Source organism: Nerophis lumbriciformis, linkage group LG21 (genome assembly GCF_033978685.3).
Source record: "Nerophis lumbriciformis linkage group LG21, RoL_Nlum_v2.1, whole genome shotgun sequence".
NCBI lineage: Eukaryota > Metazoa > Chordata > Actinopteri > Syngnathiformes > Syngnathidae > Nerophis > Nerophis lumbriciformis.
In genome coordinates this window covers 40465877-40488273 of record NC_084568.2, presented here as the reverse complement: position 1 = coordinate 40488273, position 22397 = coordinate 40465877, and the positions used below count along the sequence as shown (strand labels likewise).

The following is a 22397-nucleotide window of genomic DNA, read 5'->3' as shown; positions in this document are numbered from 1 at the left end:
ACACCCCCCCCCCCCCCCCCCCCCCCGCACGGTGCGCCCCCTCCCTTCCCGTATCATGACTCTTTTTGGACGTCACCACATCAAAAAAATCAACACAAGATGTCAAAACGGCCAAAACTGTCAGGTGCCCAGGGAAGAAAAAAGAGAAAAGAAGAGGAGGAGAAACGAGAAAAGACAGAGGTAGTAGCAAGTAGGTAACGTTAGCCTACATGAAATTATTTGTCTGTTACAGAATGTGATAGTAACCTGGCTTTTTAGCATTAAGCTAATGTTACATGAGTCGGCAATTGCTAATCAATAAATAGCTAGTTCTGTTTTAACGTCGGGTTAATATTGTGGAGGGGGCTAAATTGTTATGGAAAATAATAATGTAACGTTAGGTAATTACAGTACTCCCACCTTACATTCCTCAGGGACATTTGTATTAGATCTTTTAAGCAGGTGTTTTTTGTTTACATTGTTATTGCCTTCTGGTTAGCTAATGTTTGCCCTGCAGGTAATAGTCACTTTTCCACCCCTTTATATATTAGGTATAGTTGTAAGTAAAAAAAAAAAGGTCAAAGACAAAGCTATTCGGGTTCTTGTGAGTATATACACTTCACTGCCGATGTGGGGGGGCGCCACCTAAAATCTTGCCTAGGGCGCCAGATTGGTTAGGGCCGGGCCTGGCTGTGGTGGTACTCTTTTTCAATTCACTGTAAGGACGGTCATTTTTAACTTAGAAACGATGTTACTCTTTTTCAATTCACTGTCATTTGCTGTAAAAACAATGACCGTAAACATTACGGTAAAAAAAAAAATACTTTTACTGTTAAATTACAGTGGTAGCGTTTTCCCATTTACAGTAATGCACTGTAAAAACAATGACTATACAATAGATTTCAGGGTAATGGAGAATGTTACTGTAAAATATGTACCGCTCTTTCATTTACTTCATCATCTGCTCTGCTGATGCAGAGGAACACTCTTTAGTCCCAGCAGGAAAGAACAACATGCAAACACAACTTAAGTGATGGCCACACAGGAGGGTGGGCACACAGGAGGGTGGACAAACAGGAGGGTGGGCACACAGGAGGGTGGGCACACAGGGGGATGGACACACAGGAGGGTGGACACACAGGAGGGTGGACAAACAGGAGTGTGGGCACACAGGAGGGTGGGCACACAGGGGGATGGCCACACAGGAGAGTGGGCACACAGGGGAATGGGCACACAGGAGGGTGGGCACACAGGAGGGTGGGCACACAGGGGGATGGCCACACAGGAGAGTGGGCACACAGGGGAATGGGCACACAGGAGGGTGGACACACAGGAGGGTGGGCACACAGGAGGGTGGGCACACAAGAGGGTGGGCACACAGGAGGGTGGGCACACAGGAGGGTGGGCACACAGGGGGCTGGGCACACATGAGAGTGGGCACACAGGAGGGTGGACACACAGGAGGGTGGGCACACATGAGAGTGGGCACACACCTACTCAGTGGCCTAGTGGTTAGAGTGTCCGCCCTGAGATCGGTAGGTTGTGAGTTCAAACCCCGGCCGAGTCATACCAAAGACTATAAAAATGGGACCCATTACCTCCCTGCTTGGCACTCAGCATCAAGGGTTGGAATTGGGGGTTAAATCACCAAAAATGATTCCCGGGCGTGGCACCGCTGCTGCCCACTGCTCCCCTCACCTCCCAGGGGGTGAACAAGGGGATGGGTCAAATGCAGAGGACAAATTTCACCACACCTTGTGTGTGTGTGTGTGTGTGTGTGACAATCATTGGTACTTTAACTTTAACTTAACTTTAACTTTAACAGGAGGGTGGACACACAGGAGGGTGGGCACACAAGAGGGTGGGCACACAGGAGGGTGGGCACACAGGAGGGTGGGCACACAGGGGGATGGGCACACATGAGAGTGGGCACACAGGAGGGTGGACACACAGGAGGGTGGGCACACAAGAGGGTGGGCACACAGGAGGGTGGGCACACAGGGGGATGGGCACACAGGAGGGTGGGCACACAGGGGGATGGGCACACAGGGGAATGTAAAAACATAGGTGTCCCTATAATCCAATTTACGGTAATTTGCTGTAAAAACAATTACCACAAATTTTACGGTAGAAAACAAATTGGCAGCTCAGTTGCCAGACTTTTGCTGTAAAAATAACTTTGGTGCAGTTTTTCAATTCACAGTTATTGTCTACTAGAGATGCGCGGAGAGGCAATTATTTCATCCGCAACCGCATCAGAAAGTCGTCAACCATCCGCCATCCACCCGTTCTAACATTTGATCAGAACCGCACCCGCCCGCACCCGCCCGTTGTTATATATCTAATATAGACGATGCAAGGCATTAGTGAGGTTATAAAGCTTTTGCCTGTTAAAGAAAGGAGACTGATCCAATGCAGCACAGACATTCGCGTGCCACGCTGTCACGACCCAGACGCACACCAGTGCGCAATCATATGGGAGCCGCGCTGAGCGCACCTCCAAGCGCGTCTCGCTGCCGGCGACGGCCGGGTATATGGGCCCGACGCTCCAGCGCCATCCATTTTCAGGGCTAGTTGATTCGGCAGGTGGGTTGTTACACACTCCTTAGCGGGTTCCAACTTCCATGGCCACCGTCCTGCTGTCTATATCAACCAGGGTGAGCCCCCACCCCTTTCGTGAGCGCACTGCGCGCGGAGTGACCCCTGTTACGCGCCCCCGGCAACAGGGGTGGCGGGCAGGTAAGCTGCGCGGGCGGAGCGCGCGGAGTGACCCCTGTTACGAGCCCCCGGCCACGGGGGTGGCGGGCAGGTAAGCTGCTTACCTGCTGCGCGTGACGCCGGCCGCGGCGAAGGCGGACGAGGCGGGGTGTCGGTGCGGTGGGCGCGGTGGTGACCCTGGACTTGCGTCGGGCCCTTCTCGCGGATCGCCTCAGCTACGGCTCCCGGTGGGGCCCTCTCGGGGGAAGGGGCCTCGGTCCCGGACCCCGGCGAGGCGTCCCTTCTCCGCTCCGTAAAAGTGTCCATCTCTTTTTTTTGTTTTCTTCTGTTGTGGCATATGCTGCAGGTGCCTGCTCGTTTTTCGTATGTGGGTAACAACATTTAACTATGTATATATATTTCCCAATTGGTTTAACTGCCACCCGCCTGAATCTATTTAAAATCTAATTTTTTTTTATTTCAACCGCCCAACCCGACCCGCGGATAAAATCTAATTTTTTAAAATTTCATCCGCCCGATCCGCGGATAATCCGCGGACTCCGCAGTTGTGCCCGCAAACCGCGCATCTCTATTGTCTACAATGACTGTAGATTAAAGAAATAATCATTTTACAGTAAAAGTGGTACCCTTTTTTTCAATTTACAGTAATGATTGTAAATTTGACTGTAAAAAAAAAACCAACTGTCTGTTCAATCGCAAGAATTCTACTGTAAAATAATAGTAATACAGTTTTTACATTTACACACAAAAAAACAAAACCCAACAACGACCACAAAGTAGATTTTACGGTAAAGAATTGGCAAATCAGTTGCCACAATATTACTGTAAAAGTCGTACTGTTCAATTTACAGTAATTTGCTGTAAAAAAAAAAAAAAAAAAAGGAACCTGGCAGCTCATTGCCAGAATTTGAGCGTAAAAATAACAGTGATAAATAAATGATAAATGGGTTATACTTGTATAGCGCTTTTCTACCTTCAAGGTACTCAAAGCGCTTTGACAGTATTTCCACATTCACACACACATTCACACACTGATGGCGGGAGCTGCCATGCAAGGCGCTAACCAGCAGCCATCAGGAGCAAGGGGTGAAGTGTCTTGCCCAAGGACACAACGGACATGACTAGGATGGTAGAAGGTGGGGATTGAACCCCAGTAACCAGCAACCGTCCGATTGCTGGCACGGCCTCTCTACCAACTCCCATTTTTCTCTGTAAAAACAACAACAGTAAAAACAAAACAGGAGCTCAGTCGCCAGAATGTAAGTGTAAAAATAAGTGGTACGGTTTTTTCAATTTACAGTAATTGGATAAATTTGACAGTCAAATTGTGTGCCAGCATAAATGTGGAAAAAGTCCAAAGTTGTATTGGACATGATTGGATGGTCCAGGTCAGCAGTTTTCTCACTTTTCCACTAAGCAGCACCTCAGAAACACTTGGCTCTCCAAGTAATGACCAACATTAACAATACAGTAGCATAGTAGGCCTAAGTATTCATTAAAAACAGGGCAGATGTTTTATTTAACAAGTGTATGTAATATTTTTGCACACAGTTTGAACGGTAACACTGTGTTTGAATATTGTCAGGACTTGGTCTTGGGTGTTTGCTTTTCCGGGATGCGACGGAAAGTTGGCTCGGGCGAGACGGGAATGAAGGTACATGATTTATTTATTATTATAAAAAAAAAAAAGGAATAAATGATAGCGCGCACAGTGGCGGAGAACAAACTATGAAAAAACAAAAAGACTATAAACATGGAACATAAACTTACTTGGTTTGGACAAAAATACAGGTAAAAGCCAGTAAATTAGAATATTTTGAAAAACTTGATTTATTTCAGTAATTGCATTCAAAAGGTGTAACTTGTACATTATATTTATTCATTGCACACAGACTGATGCATTCAAATGTTTATTTCATTTAATTTTGATGATTTGAAGTGGCAACAAATGAAAATCCAAAATTCCGTGTGTCACAAAATTAGAATATTACTTAAGGCTAATACAAAAAAGGGATTTTTAGAAATGTTGGCCAACTGAAAAGTATGAAAATGAAAAATATGAGCATGTACAATACTCAATACTTGGTTGGAGCTCCTTTTGCCTCAATTACTGCGTTAATGCGGCGTGGCATGGAGTCGATGAGTTTCTGGCACTGCTCAGGTGTTATGAGAGCCCAGGTTGCTCTGATAGTGGCCTTCAACTCTTCTGCGTTTTTGGGTCTGGCATTCTGCATCTTCCTTTTCACAATACCCCACAGATTTTCTATGGGGCTAAGGTCAGGGGAGTTGGCGGGCCAATTTAGAACAGAAATACCATGGTCCGTAAACCAGGCACGGGTAGATTTTGCGTTGTGTGCAGGCGCCAAGTCCTGTTGGAACTTGAAATCTCCATCTCCATAGAGCAGGTCAGCAGCAGGAAGCATGAAGTGCTCTAAAACTTGCTGGTAGACGGCTGCGTTGACCCTGGATCTCAGGAAACAGAGTGGACCGACACCAGCAGATGACATGGCACCCCAAACCATCACCCAACCATGCAAATTTTGCATTTCCTTTGGAAATCGAGGTCCCAGAGTCTGGAGGAAGACAGGAGAGGCACAGGATCCACGTTGCCTGAAGTCTAGTGTAAAGTTTCCACCATCAGTGATGGTTTGGGGTGCCATGTCATCTGCTGGTGTCGGTCCACTCTGTTTCCTGAGATCCAGGGTCACCGCAGCCGTCTACCAGCAAGTTTTAGAGCACTTCATGCTTCCTGCTGCTGACCTGCTCTATGGAGATGGAGATTTCAAGTTCCAACAGGACTTGGCGCCTGCACACAGCGCAAAATCTACCCGTGCCTGGTTTACGGACCATGCTATTTCTGTTCTAAATTGGCCCGCCAACTCCCCTGACCTTAGCCCCATAGAAAATCTGTGGGGTATTGTGCAAAGGAAGATGCAGAATGCCAGACCCAAAAACGCAGAAGAGTTGAAGGCCACTATCAGAGCAACCTGGGCTCTCATAACACCTGAGCAGTGCCAGAAACTCATCGACTCCATGCCACGCCGCATTAACGCAGTAATTGAGGCAAAAGGAGCTCCAACCAAGTATTGAGTATTGTACATGCTCATATTTTTCATTTTCATACTTTTCAGTTGGCCAACATTTCTAAAAATCCCTTTTTTGTATTAGCCTTAAGTAATATTCTAATTTTGTGACACACTGAATTTTGGATTTTCATTTGTTGCCACTTCAAATCATCAAAATTAAATGAAATAAACATTTGAATGCATCAGTCTGTGTGCAATGAATAAATATAATGTACAAGTTACACCTTTTGAATGCAATTACTGAAATAAATCAAGTTTTTCAAAATATTCTAATTTACTGGCTTTTACCTGTAGTTGCATGGAGAATGGACATGGAAAGAAGTATCAGGCATGGACAGAGCATAAATGTGGTGAGGTCGTCAGAAAGACAAACTGAAAAACACTGAACTTAAATACTACGGACATGATTAACGAAAACAGGTGCGTGACTCAAGACGTGAAACAGGTGCGTGACGTGACAGGTGAAAACTAATGGGTTGCTATGGTGATAATCAAGAGTGCACAATGAGTCCAAACGTGGAACAGGTGAAACTAATGGGGTAATCATGGAAACAAGACAAGGGAGTGAAAAGACAGAAACTAAAGAGTCCTATAACTAAACAAAACATGACTTAAAACAAAACATGATTACACAGACATGACAAATATTTAATTAGAATGATTCTTGGGCGTACCAAGAGATGGCGCCCATCATTTGAAGCAATCTAAAAGGTAATATTCCTTCACTGCTTTAAAGATGGAGCTCACATTTAGTGCGTCAGTGTCACTCACACCAAGAATACAAAAAGGTATTTTTTTGGCAAAGGCCTTGTGTAAAAAGGCCGCCGAAAAAAAGCTGACGACGGCGCATCCAGGTCTGAAAACTTGTTATTGTTTGCACATTACAAAACTTGTTATTGTTTACACATTATTACGCAATCCGGGCTTTTGCAATAAAAGGAATTGAAGGTGTATTTGTTGCAGTAAGTCCTTCTCCCCAGCAGGTGGCGCCCATGAGCAAAGCATCCATCACAATAAATGGTGCTTGCAGAGGGGCAGCTTATTCAAATGATGAACAAGAACCACAATAGGAACAAGGATCACAAACTTTCCGCATGCCATTTCAGCTGCAAATGAGTTCAAATTGAACATTCGGTGGATCGAATGAATTAAGACTGATTTGCCTTTAAGACTTTCCATTGAAAGGCTTGAGAATTCAACGTCATGTAATTGTAGTACTGCACAAAACAGTTTTTTTTAATTGTTGAGTTTTAAAATAAGTGTTTTTTTTTTTTAAATAATGATGAACAAGCATAATAAAATTACAACTTTATTATTATAGTTTTTAATTACATTTCTCGGTTGATTGGCTGGGACAAATCACTTGATAATTTCATAAATATTAAATGACCAATCATTAATTATGCAAAAATATAACAAAAATAAAGGTTAGAAAATATATAAGTACATTTTTTTGTTTGTTTTTATTTGGAAATTCCCAGTCTGATGTCATTTAAAAGACAAAAAACAACCCTGAAGGAAAATACACATGACTTGAATGTGTATTCAAGTGTATAGGTCCAACCATAACCAAACCAAACAGAATTAAAGCTGCAAGCAGCATTGGTCGGGCCCGCGTATTTGGCAGGTGCTAGTCCTAAGTGTCCCAATGCTATTGTCCAGTTTTAGTCCTAAGTGTCCCAATACTTTAGGCCAGTGTAGGTGTCCCAATACTTTTGTCCAGTGTTAGTCCGAAGTGTCCCAATACTTTTGTCCAGCTGTAGTCCTAAGTGTCCCAATACTTTTGTCAAGTTGTAGTCCTAAGTGTCCCAATACTTTTGGCCAGTGTAAGTGTCCCAATACTTTTGTTCAGTGGTATTCCTAAGTGTCCCAATACTTTTTTCCAGTGTAAGTGTCCCAATACTTTTGTCCAGTTTTCGTCATAAGTGTCCCAATACTTTTGTCCAGTGGTAGTCATAAGTGTCCCAATACTTTTGTCTACTTTTAGTCCGAATTGTCCCAATACTTTTGTTTAGTGGACCTACCTCTTCTGCATTGTGTGGGCATGCTGGTGCTTCCTGCTTTTAAGCAGCCATCTTGAAAAGACAGCAGAGCAGCAGCATCAGCGCAGCGCTTCTTTGAAGGCTCATAAAATCAAAACCGGAGCAGTTATAAAAATTATTTCGATAACTTATTTGGAAGGGTTCAATCTCTCTCCTGTGTTAGTTTGAAGCCGAAACGACAAACGCGCTCAGAGGAGATAATGTTTGAAGAGAAGTGACCGGTTTATAAAAAAAATTTGTTTTGAAGGGGAAATTGCAAACTTTCTGTTGGTTTTTGCTGAGGGTTGTCAATCTATGAAAAGTAGGTCTAAGTGAGACCTACATAGAGGTTTTTGTTTCATGTCTCTTTGACTTTCCCAGTGGGAGTTACAGGCAGTTTTGTTATTTTTTTATTCCGAGGAGCAGTTTTTTCTGCGTTTTATTAAAAAATTGCGGTAGAGCACAATTTTGAGATTTGGGGTTAGGTTTTTTCATTAAATCACAATTTTAGCCAGTCCTGATGTGTGTGTTCAGTTCGGTGAGTTTTGAAGCATGTTAAGGGGGTCAAATTACAGCTCAAAGAGGCAAAAGTGACTGTTTTTAGTACTTTTTTGTCTTGAAGGGGGAATTGCCAACTTCCTGTTGATTTTTGCCCGAGAATATACTATTATGAAATCTAGGTCTAAGTCACACCTACATAAAGGTTTTTGTTTCATGTCTCTCCGACCTTCCTAGTGGGAGTTACAAGCAGTCTAGTTTTTTTTTTCCGTAGGGGGCGCTAGAGCGCAATTTTGAGTTTTGAGGTTTGTTTTTTTGATAAAAAGTTTTGCCGTATATTACTGATGTGTGTGTAAAATTTGGTGAGTTTTGAAGTATGTTAATAATAATAACAATAAAAATTTGGTGAGTTTTGAAGTATGTTAAGGGGGTCAAATTACAGCTCAAAGATGCAAAAGTGACTGTTTTTAGTACTTTTTTGTCTTGAAGGGGGAATTGCCAACTTCCTGTTGATTTTTGCCCGAGAATATACTATTATGAGAACTAGGTCTGAGTCACACCTACATAAAGGTTTTTGTTTCATGTCTCTCCGACCTTCCTAGTGGGAGTTACAGGCAGTCTAGTTGTTTTTTTTCGTAGGGGGCGCTAGAGCGCAATTTTGAGTTTTGAGGTTTGGTTTTTTGATAAAAAGTTTTGCCGTATATTACTGATGTGTGTGTGTACAATTTGGTGAGTTTTGAAGTATGTTAATAATAATAATAATACAAATTTGGTGAGTTTTGAAGTATGTTAAGGGGGTCAAATTACAGCTCAAAGAGGCAAAAGTGACTGTTTTTAGTACTTTTTTGTCTTGAAGGGGGAATTGCCAACTTCCTGTTGATTTTTGACCGAGAATATACTATTATGAAATCTAGGTCTAAGTCACACCTACATAAAGGTTTTTGTTTCATGTCTCTCCGATCTTCCTAGTCGGAGTTACAGGCAGTCTAGTTTTTTTTTTTTCGTAGGGGGCGCTAGAGCGCAATTTTGAGTTTTGAGGTTTGGTTTTTTGATGAAAAGTTTTGCCGTATATTACTGATGTGTGTGTAAAATTTGGTGAGTTTTGAAGTATGTTAATAATAATAATAATAATACAAATTTGGTGAGTTTTGAAGTATGTTAAGGGGGTCAAATTACAGCTCAAAGAGGCAAAAGTGAATGTTTTTAGTACTTTTTTGTCTTGAAGGGGGAATTGCCAACTTCCTGTTGATTTTTGCCCGAGAATATACTATTATGAAATCTAGGTCTAAGTCACACCTACATAAAGGTTTTTGTTTCATGTCTCTCCGACCTTCCTAGTGGGAGTTACAGGCAGTCTAGTTTTTTTTTTCCGTAGGGGGCGCTAGAGCGCAATTTTGAGTTTTGAGGTTTGTTTTTTTGATAAAAAGTTTTGCCGTATATTACTGATGTGTGTGTAAAATTTGGTGAGTTTTGAAGTATGTTAATAATAATAATAATAAAAATTTGGTGAGTTTTGAAGTATGTTAAGGGGGTCAAATTACAGCTCAAAGAGGCAAAAGTGAATGTTTTTAGTACTTTTTTGTCTTGAAGGGGGAAATGCCAACTTCCTGTTGATTTTTGCCTGAGAATATACTATTATGAAATCTAGGTCTAAGTCATACCTACATAAAGGTTTTTGTTTCATGTCTCTCCGACCTTCCTAGTGGGAGTTACAGGCAGTCTAGTTTTTTTTCCCCGTAGGGGGCGCTAGAGCGCAATTTTGAGTTTTGAGGTTTGTTTTTTTGATAAAAAGTTTTGCCGTATATTACTGATGTGTGTGTAAAATTTGGTGAGTTTTGAAGTATGTTAATAATAATAATAATACAAATTTGGTGAGTTTTGAAGTATGTTAAGGGGGTCAAATTACAGCTCAAAGAGGCAAAAGTGAATGTTTTTAGTATTTTTTTGTCTTGAAGGGGGAATTGCCAACTTCCTGTTGATTTTTGCCCGAGAATATACTATTATGAAAACTAGGTCTAAGTCACACCTACATAAAGGTTTTTGTTTCATGTCTCTCCGACCTTCCTAGTGGGAGTTACAGGCAGTCTAGTTTTTTTTTTTCCGTAGGGGGCGCTAGAGCGCAATTTTGAGTTTTGAGGTTTGGTTTTTTGATAAAAAGTTTTGCCGTATATTACTGATGTGTGTGTAAAATTTGGTGAGTTTTGAAGTATGTTAATAATAATAATAATACAAATTTGGTGAGTTTTGAAGTATGTTAAGGGGGTCAAATTACAGCTCAAAGATGCAAAAGTGACTGTTTTTAGTACTTTTTTGTCTTGAAGGGGGAATTGCCAACTTCCTGTTGATTTTAGCTTGAGAATGTACTATTATGAAATCTAGATCTGAGTCAGACCTACATAGAGGTTTTTGTTTCATGTCTCTCCGACCTTCCTAGTGGGAGTTACAGGCAGTCTAGTTTTTTTTTTCCGTAGGGGGCGCTAGAGCGCAATTTTGAGTTTTGAGGTTTGGTTTTTTGATAAAAAGTTTTGCCGTATATTACTGATGTGTGTGTGTAAAATTTGGTGAGTTTTGAAGTATGTTAATAATAATAATAATACAAATTTGGTGAGTTTTGAAGTATGTTAAGGGGGTCAAATTACAGCTCAAAGAGGCAAAAGTGAATGTTTTTAGTACTTTTTTGTCTTGAAGGGGGAATTGCCAACTTCCTGTTGATTTTTGCCTGAGAATATACTATTATGAAATCTAGGTCTAAGTCATACCTACATAAAGGTTTTTGTTTCATGTCTCTCCGACCTTCCTAGTGGGAGTTACAGGCAGTCTAGTTTTTTTTCCCCGTAGGGGGCGCTAGAGCGCAATTTTGAGTTTTGAGGTTTGTTTTTTTGATAAAAAGTTTTGCCGTATATTACTGATGTGTGTGTAAAATTTGGTGAGTTTTGAAGTATGTTAATAATAATAATAATAACAATTTGGTGAGTTTTGAAGTATGTTAAGGGGGTCAAATTACAGCTCAAAGAGGCAAAAGTGACTGTTTTTAGTACTTTTTTGTCTTGAAGGGGGAATTGCCAACTTCCTGTTGATTTTTGCCCGAGAATATACTATTATGAAAACTAGGTCTAAGTCACACCTACATAAAGGTTTTTGTTTCATGTCTCTCCGACCTTCCTAGTGGGAGTTACAGGCAGTCTAGTTTTTTTTTTCCCGTAGGGGGCGCTAGAGCGCAATTTTGAGTTTTGAGGTTTGGTTTTTTGATAAAAAGTTTTGCCGTATATTACTGATGTGTGTGTAAAATTTGGTGAGTTTTGAAGTATGTTAATAATAATAATAATACAAATTTGGTGAGTTTTGAAGTATGTTAAGGGGGTCAAATTACAGCTCAAAGATGCAAAAGTGACTGTTTTTAGTACTTTTTTGTCTTGAAGGGGGAATTGCCAACTTCCTGTTGATTTTTGCCCGAGAATATACTATTATGAAATCTAGGTCTAAGTCACACCTACATAAAGGTTTTTGTTTCATGTCTCTCCGACCTTCCTAGTGGGAGTTACAGGCAGTCTAGTTTTTTTTTTCCGTAGGGGGCGCTAGAGCGCAATTTTGAGTTTTGAGGTTTGTTTTTTTGATAAAAAGTTTTGCCGTATATTACTGATGTGTGTGTAAAATTTGGTGAGTTTTGAAGTATGTTAATAATAATAACAATAAAAATTTGGTGAGTTTTGAAGTATGTTAAGGGGGTCAAATTACAGCTCAAAGAGGCAAAAGTGAATGTTTTTAGTACTTTTTTGTCTTGAAGGGGGAATTGCCAACTTCCTGTTGATTTTTGCCCGAGAATATACTATTATGAAATCTAGGTCTAAGTCACACCTACATAAAGGTTTTTGTTTCATGTCTCTCCGATCTTCCTAGTCGGAGTTACAGGCAGTCTATTTTTTTTTTTTCGTAGGGGGCGCTAGAGCGCAATTTTGAGTTTTGAGGTTTGGTTTTTTGATAAAAAGTTTTGCCGTATATTACTGATGTGTGTGTAAAATTTGGTGAGTTTTGAAGTATGATAATAATAATAATAATAAAAATTTGGTGAGTTTTGAAGTATGTTAAGGGGGTCAAATTACAGTGCAAAGTTGCGGAAGAATAATAATAATAATAATAATAATAATAAAGAATAAAATCTTACAAATTCAATAGGTCCTTATGTCCCATTGCATAAGGACTCCCTGTGGGGGTCCTGATGCAATGGGCCATGCAGGCCCTAATAAGAACACATAGTGCCACAATCATCGACAACATTTTTACTAACATTATGGGAAATCAAATCACCAGTGGCCTATTTATATGTGATATCACTGACCATTTACCTGTCTTTACTTTATATGACTGTCATCTCAAGAAAACCAAAGACACTATGGCAAAAATCTCTAAAGGAATAACAACTGAGGAAACAATCTGTGCCCTAAACAATAGTTTAGCAGTTCAGGATTGGACTTCAGTGTACGGAGAACCAAATGTTGTCATTTTTTAGACATCTTTGATTCCCTGCATAATGAACATTGCCCCGTGAAAGAATATTTTATAAAAGGAAAAAATAAAAATAGCCCTTGGATCACAAAAGGGATAATTAATGCCTGTAAAAAGAAAAACAATCTCTACAAACTTTTCATCAAAATAAAAACAAAAGAAGTCGAACAACGATACAAGAAGTACAAAAATAAATTAACTGATATTATAAGAACAAGCAAACGATTATATTATCAAAAAAAACCTATATGAAAACAAAAACAATATAAAAGGAACTTGGGATGTTTTGAATAGTCTAATCAAACAAGGATATTCAAAGTTGACATATCCTGATTACTTTATTGATGAAAACGGTGAAGATTATAATATCCAATCTGTTGTGTTTACGGAGGGGGTGACGGCAAACAGACACCAGGGGGCGGTATATACAATTATTTATTATATATATATAGTCAACATATATATATATAAATAATAATAAACAATATTACTAAACTAAGGAAATGGAGTGTGAACTAGAATACAAAAGGGAATGTGTAGAATTTAACTGAAGTGAGTGTTACCAACGTGTTGAACGAGATACGCGGAAGTCCAGGGGGCAGGCAGATGATCCGGGGCGAGAGCGAGGCGTCAGAATCCAGGGGCGAGCAAGAGGTTGAGGAACGAAGGAAGCAGTCGGAGTCCAGAGGGAGATCCAGGGGAAATTGAGACGCAGGCGACGGAGGGTACTGCGGGGACACCGGAGAAGACAAGGGACAAATCAAGGCACGGAGAGGAAACACGAATATAGCATAAAGCTTGTTGCTGACTGTACACCATGAGAAAGCTAAGTTCCCGCGCCGATCCTAGGGTCCACTGGTCTTTTAACCAGCTCGCCCTCATCAGTTTCAGGTGTAATGATTGCCGGTGATTGATTGCAGCTGGTGGCTGCTGCAGGGCGGGGACGTGCGCGGCGCGTCCCTGGATGTCCCGAGGTGCGCTCAGACGGATGAGCGGCGTTGGCAGGAGCCTGAGCCGTAACACAATCCAATCCAATCCACTTTATTTATATAGCACATTTAAACAACAAAATGTTTCCAAAGTGCTGCACAACAATATCAAACACAATTAAAAACAATATAAAATAAATATGATTAAAAACAATTTCAAAGGGTAAAACCAATTAAAACAGTAAATAGAAAGCAAAATTTTAAAACCACAGAGGACAACAGAGGAGCACACAACTCACGTAGTGTTAAAAGCCAGAGAATAAAAGTGGGTCTTAAGACGAGACTTAAAACACTCCACTGTGGGAGCAGTTTGAACATGGAGTGTTCCAGAGCTTAGGGCCGACCACAGAGAAGGCCCTGTCTCCCCTGGTTTTAAGTCTGGTCTTGGGCACCACGAGCTGGAGCTGGCTCTCGGACCTCAGAGCGCGCGCAGGATTGTAAGTTTGGATGAGGTCCGAGATATACTGAGGTGCCAGTCCATGTAAAGCTTTAAAAACAAACAGCAAGGTTTTAAAATCAATTCTAAAATGAAAATGGAGTCAGTGCAAACTCTCAAGGATTGGGGTTGTATGCTGGCGTCTCCTGGCCCCTGTTAAAAGTCCTGCTGCCGCATTCTGGACTAACTGCAACCGGGAGAGAGCTTTTTGGCTAATGCCAACATAAAGTGCATTGCAGTAGTCCAGGCCACTTGAAATAAAAGCATGCACCACTTGTTCAAAAAGTTTTTCAGTGTCACCGCTTAAAAAACACAAAGTTTGACACAAGTCCCTTGTGGCTACTTCAGACTGTCACATCTTAGCCTATTCCTCATTCTCATGCCAGGCCCAGCACACACACACAAACGCACACACACACACACACACACACACACACACAAATCCTATCCTTCCCCAAAGGCATCCCCAGCCACTTCTCTGAATAATTCACCGAGACTGCTTTGTTCATCGATCCCTCTTGATGCAGGCTTCTGACACACACACACGTGTACACACACACACACACACACACACCTTTCACTTAACTCACAATCACATAGGCAGCTCCATCACAATTCACCACCATGTTCATTTTTCAGACCTTTGTAGCTGCGGCTGTAGTCAGCGTCTCTCTTTACATCTCCATGTACACTTCATGCCTACCTGCTCTTTCAGTATATCTCACACACACACACACACACACACACACACACACACACACACACACACACGCACACACACACACACACACACACACACACACACACACACACACACACACACATTCTTGTATTTACTACCTTCTTAATGCCTACCTCTTTAGGACCACCCTTTCTAGATTTATATGTAAAAAAATGTATTTACAACATTAATAATATATACATACCGTATTTTCCGCACTATAAGGCGCACCTAAAAACCACAAATTTTCTCAAAAGCTGACAGTGCGCCTTATAACCCGGTGCGCTTTATATATGGATTAATATTACGATTCATTTTCATAAAGTTTCGATCTCGCAACTACGGTAAACAGCCGCCATCTTTTTTCCCGGTAGAACAGGAAGGGCTTCTTCTTCTACGCAAGCAACCGCCAAGGTAAGCACCCGCCCCCATAGAACAGGAAGCGCTTCTTCTTCTACTGTAAGCAACCACCCGCCCGCATAGAAGAAGAAAAAGCGCGCGGATATTACCGTACGTTTCATTTCCTTTGTGTGTTTACATCTGTAAAGACCACAAACTGGCTCCTACTAAGCGACCGGGATCCAGTTCATGAAAAGACGCAATCTCTCCATCCGCACACGGACTACTATTTCACAGCAACTGATATTCCTGTGAACCGCACTGTGGATACAACGGGAGCACGTACGGTGAATATTCGCACCACAGGGAATGAGAAGTCATCCTTCACTGTGGTTCTAGCTTGCCATGCTAATGGCCAGAAACTTCCACCCATGGTGATATTCAAAAGGAAGACCTTGCCAAAAGAGACCTTTCCAGCCGGCGTCATCATAAAAGCTAACTCGAAGGGATGGATGAAGAAAAGATGAGCGAGTGGTTAAGGTAAGTTTAAGTTTACGCGAAGAGGCCGGGTGGCTTTTTTTACGCAGCTCCGTCCATGTTGATATACGATTCCTGGTTTTAATATATTATTAAAGTTTGACTGACCTATTTGACTGTTTTTTTGACATTCCTTTAGCGCAGTTAGATGCGGCTTACAACACGGGGCGGCTTATAGGTGGACAAAGTTTTGAAATATGCCGTTCATTGAAGGCGCGGCTTATAACCCAGGGCGCCTTATGGTGCGGAAAATACGGTACTATGCAAATATAAAAATGCTTGTTGTGAAAAATGAGTTGGAATTTCACAAGAAAAAGGTCACAATTACACAAGTAAAACTTAGAATTTTGTCATTTTTATAGTAAAAGTCGTAATTTTACTCAACGCAATTCAACATTTTACAAGAAAAACTGAACATTTGTGCAATATTATGATAAAAGTTAAAATGTTACTCAACAACAGTCGCAATTTTACAAGTAAAGCTTAAAATGTTGGCCTATTTTATGAAAAGAGTCGTAATTGTACTCGACAAAAGTCACAATTTTATAAGAAAACTTTACAATTTTGGCAATATTATAAAAATAATCTGAATTTCACTTGGAAAAATTATGACAAAAGTCATCATTTTTACTCAAAAAATGTCACTATTTTATGAGAACAACAAAAAAAATTGGCAATATTGTGATAAAAGTCAGAATTCTGTATGACGCATGTCACCACTTTGCATTAAAAAGTAATAATTTTACATAAAAAAGTAATACTTTTATTAGAAAATATTGCAGTATCACAGAAACAGAAAGAATATGAGAAATTATTCCCAACTATATAAGAAAAAAGTCGACACATTGTTAGAAAAAGACTGATTTTAGTTAATTTATTATTTTTTTTGTAATTGGTTTTTAATCTTCCTTATTTATGTCAAGTTATTACAGTATGTCTCTATATATATATTTTTTTTATTTTTTATTTTGGCCAAAGGGGCGAAATTTCAATTTCTTACACACACTTGTTATTTCATATGTTGACAGTAAAAAAAATTTGGGACCACCCTAATTTTTTTTATAGATTTCACCACCAGGGGTGCAAATGAGCCATTCTCCATTAGATGCAATGGTTTTCCGTACTGGGACTATGATTTATGTCCTGACTTGTTCACATACAGAAAGTACTTTTCTTTGTTGATGTCTCAAGAAGGGTGAAAATACAAGAACACACACACACACACACACACACACACACACACACACACACACACGCACACTTTATAGCTCCTAATGATGGCGCTGTCCCTTTGAAGCTACTCCTGAACATCCTGAAGTGCTGACTTTCATCCGTGTGACCTTTTTCTCCAACACATTGGCCAGAATCCACCTGGGATCTGTTCAACTGGTGTCAGGTGACGTGACAAGAAAACACTTTCAGTGCCGCTCACTTCCTGTTCGACAACACCCAGGCAGCGGCGCGGACGTCTATTTTTGAAGGACTCCTTACATGCACAGCAGGAGGTCACTGTGGAGTTGACCTCCACCAAGGCCAAACAATGTCTAGCACCTTATTGTCCATCCTGCATTATGTCACGCACACAATAATAATAATAATAATAATAATAATAATAATACATAGAACAATGATGGTGTAGAAAAGCATATGTGTGAATGTTTTGGAGCATTCACACAATAATAATAATAATAATAATAATAATAATACATAGAAGAATAATACATAGAAGAATGATGGTGTAGAAAATACACCATCATTCTTCTATGTATTATTATTATTATTATTGTTATTATTATTATTGTGTGAATGCTCCAAAACATTCACACATATGCTTTTCTACACCAACATTCTTCTATTTATTATTATTGTTATTATTATTATTATTATTGTGTGAATGCTCCAAAACATTCACACATATGCTTTTCTACACCAACATTCTTCTATTTATTATTATTATTATTATTATTATTATTGTGTGAATGCTCCAAAACATTCACACATATGCTTTTCTACACCAACATTCTTCTATTTATTATTATTATTATTATTATTATTATTATTGTGTGAATGCTCCAAAACATTCACACATATGCTTTTCTACACCAACATTCTTCTATTTATTATTATTATTGTTATTATTATTATTATTATTGTGTGAATGCTCCAAAACATTCACACATATGCTTTTCTACACCATCATTCTTCTATGTATTATTATTGTTATTATTATTATTGTGTGAATGCTCCAAAACATTCACACATATGCTTTTCTACACCAACATTCTTCTATTTATTATTATTGTTATTATTATTATTATTATTGTGTGAATGCTCCAAAACATTCACACATATGCTTTTCTACACCAACATTCTTCTATTTATTATTATTATTATTATTATTATTATTATTGTGTGAATGCTCCAAAACATTCACACATATGCTTTTCTACACCAACATTCTTCTATTTATTATTATTGTTATTATTATTATTATTATTGTGTGAATGCTCCAAAACATTCACACATATGCTTTTCTACACCAACATTCTTCTATTTATTATTATTATTATTATTATTATTATTGTGTGAATGCTCCAAAACATTCACACATATGCTTTTCTACACCAACATTCTTCTATTTATTATTATTATTATTATTATTATTGTGTGAATGCTCCAAAACATTCACACATATGCTTTTCTACACCAACATTCTTCTATTTATTATTATTATTGTTATTATTATTATTATTATTGTGTGAATGCTCCAAAACATTCACACATATGCTTTTCTACACCATCATTCTTCTATGTATTATTATTGTTATTATTATTATTGTGTGAATGCTCCAAAACATTCACACATATGCTTTTCTACACCAACATTCTTCTATTTATTATTATTGTTATTATTATTATTATTATTGTGTGAATGCTCCAAAACATTCACACATATGCTTTTCTACACCAACATTCTTCTATTTATTATTATTATTATTATTATTGTGTGAATGCTCCTAAACATTCACACATATGCTTTTCTACACCAACATTCTTCTATTTATTATTATTATTATTATTATTATTATTATTGTGTGAATGCTCCAAAACATTCACACATATGCTTTTCTACACCAACATTCTTCTATTTATTATTATTATTATTATTATTATTATTATTATTGTGTGAATGCTCCAAAACATTCACACATATGCTTTTCTACACCAACATTCTTCTATTTATTATTATTATTATTATTATCATTGTGTGAATGCTCCAAAACATTCACACATATGCTTTTCCACACCATCATTCTTCTATGTATTATTATTGTTATTATTATTATTGTGTGAATGCTCCAAAACATTCACACATATGCTTTTCTACACCAACATTCTTCTATTTATTATTATTATTATTATTATTATTATTATTGTGTGAATGCTCCAAAACATTCACACATATGCTTTTCTACACCAACATTCTTCTATTTATTATTATTATTATTATTATTATTATTATTATTATTATTATTGTGTGAATGCTCCAAAACATTCACACATATGCTTTTCTACACCAACATTCTTCTATTTATTATTATTATTATTATTATTATTATTATTATTGTGTGAATGCTCCAAAACATTCACACATATGCTTTTCTACACCAACATTCTTCTATTTATTATTATTATTATTATTATTATTATTATTATTATTGTGTGAATGCTCCAAAACATTCACACATATGCTTTTCTACACCAACATTCTTCTATTTATTATTATTATTATTATTATCATTATTATTGTGTGAATGCTCCAAAACATTCACACATATGCTTTTCTACACCAACATTCTTCTATTTATTATTATTATTATTAATATTATTATTATTATTATTGTGTGAATGCTCCAAAACATTCACACATATGCTTTTCTACACCAACATTCTTCTATTTATTATTATTATTATTATTATTATTATTATTGTGTGAATGCTCCAAAACATTCACACATATGCTTTTCTACACCAACATTCTTCTATTTATTATTATTATTATTATTATTATTATTATTATTGTGTGAATGCTCCAAAACATTCACACATATGCTTTTCTACACCAACATTCTTCTATTTATTATTATTATTATTATTATCATTGTGTGAATGCTCCAAAACATTCACACATATGCTTTTCCACACCATCATTCTTCTATGTATTATTATTGTTATTATTATTATTGTGTGAATGCTCCAAAACATTCACACATATGCTTTTCTACACCAACATTCTTCTATTTATTATTATTATTATTATTATTATTATTGTGTGAATGCTCCAAAACATTCACACATATGCTTTTCTACACCAACATTCTTCTATTTATTATTATTATTATTATTATTATTATTATTATTATTATTATTGTGTGAATGCTCCAAAACATTCACACATATGCTTTTCTACACCAACATTCTTCTATTTATTATTATTATTATTATTGTGTGAATGCTCCAAAACATTCACACATATGCTTTTCTACACCAACATTCTTCTATTTATTATTATTATTATTATTATTATTATTATTATTGTGTGAATGCTCCAAAACATTCACACATATGCTTTTCTACACCAACATTCTTCTATTTATTATTATTATTATTATTATTATTATTATTATTGTGTGAATGCTCCAAAACATTCCCACATATGCTTTTCTACACCAACATTCTTCTATTTATTATTATTATTATTATTATTATTATTGTGTGAATGCTCCAAAACATTCACACACATGCTACACCAACATTCTTCTATTTATTATTATTATTATTATTATTATTATTATTATTATTGTGTGAATGCTCCAAAACATTCACACACATGCTACACCAACATTCTTCTATTTAATTATTATTATTATTGGGGCGGTATAGCCAGCAACTTGAGGGTTCCAGGTTCAATCCCCGCTTCCGCCATCCTAGTCACTGCCGTTGTGTCCTTGGGCAAGACACTTTACCCACCTGCTCCCAGTGCCACCCACACTGCTTTAAATGTAACTTAGATATTGGCTTTTACTATGTAAAGCGCTTTGAGTCACTAGAGAAAAGCGCTATATAAATATAATTCACTTCACTTCACTTCACAAATTGGCAGAAAAGTTGGGGGAAAGTCCAACAAGAAAACCAACCTTGATTTAGCAAGGTGCTTTCTGCATTATTGCGCTCAAAAAGAAAAGAAAAAACAAAATTTCTCGAAAACATTTTCATTTCAGCAGTGAAAAAGTGAAAATGTCATGAACATTGTAGCGGTACAGCGGGAAAAGGAGACAAGGGACGTGGTTAGCTTGAAACAAACAAATGTTTGGGAAGTGTGTACTTAATCCAAATGAATATGGTGTGACTAAGTGTAGCAAGTATGTTACCAAGTGCGTGTTGAAATCCAGGCGGACGTCGAAATAGGGCAAGGCAGGCTCGGAGGTCCAGGGACAGACGGGAGGTGAAGGGCTGGAGCGAGGTGTCGTGGTCAGAGGGCAGGCATGAGGTTGAGATCCAGAGAGTCCGGAGGGGATCCAGGAAGACGAGACACACAGCTGGACAGCTGGATGACGACAACACAGGACACGATGAGCACGATGGGGGGGAAAACACAAAGGGGATCCAGGAAGACGAGACACACAGCTCGACAACGGGGAAGCTGGATGACGACAACACAGGACACGATGAGCACGATGGGGGGGGGGGGGGGGGGGGGGACACAAAGAGCGAGGAAGCACTTAGGCAAGGAAAGCTGGAGACGCAATAAGGCTTACATGTACAAGTAGCTACGTTCTGGCACTGGAACGCAAGACGCGCTGGCTTATGAAGGCAGGTCTCTCATCAATCTCAGGTGTGTTGATTGCAGACCACAGCCGGAGAGGAATGCCCGTGGGCGTGTCCCCCAGGTGTGCGCAGCAGAGTGAGAGGCGTAACAAAAATAAGAATAATTATCATCTTCGAAGTCTTTTATAGAGCAAGGACGCAAAGTTAGTAACATAAACTAGTTTTTTAGACTAATGTGGAGAAATTTGTTACAGTTAGTATATTGCTTTTATAGACAATTAAGAGTTACTCAAATAAATCCCCCAAAAATGAAGAAAGGTCATTTAAGATGAGCTTTTTCTGCGTCTAACATTTTCAAATCATACGCTGTAAAAAATGGTCCTTTTATATTCACAGTAAATTACCAGACTATAATTGCATCACTTTCACAATATTATTTTAGTAATTTCCTGTGCAATAAAACCTTTACAGTAATTTACTGTAACTTCACAGTTGTGATTCTACACTTAGCTGATTTTACAGTTAATTATAATAAAGTTACAATTATATGATGTAAGTTTACAGCTGTGATTTGACAGTTGATTATAATAATCAATCAATCAATCAATCAATGTTTATTTATATAGCCCTAAATCACAAGTGTCTCAAAGGGCTGCACAAGCCACAACGACGTCCTCGGTACAAAGCCCACATAAGGGCAAGGAAAAACTCACCCCAGTGGGACGTCGATGTGAATGACTA

At 38.5% G+C, this 22397-nt stretch overlaps 1 long non-coding RNA gene across 1 annotated transcript; it reads right to left on the bottom strand.

The window, feature by feature from the left end:
- Positions 1 to 13018: 13018 nt before the first annotated feature.
- Positions 13019 to 22093, bottom strand: LOC140679696 (uncharacterized). The gene is made up of 3 exons (XR_012051071.1): positions 21647 to 22093; positions 21260 to 21435; positions 13019 to 13533 (listed from the first exon to the last, which is right to left on the bottom strand). It is a non-coding gene; the product is annotated as an uncharacterized lncRNA (long non-coding RNA).
- Between the last annotated feature and the right edge of the window lie 304 nt (positions 22094 to 22397).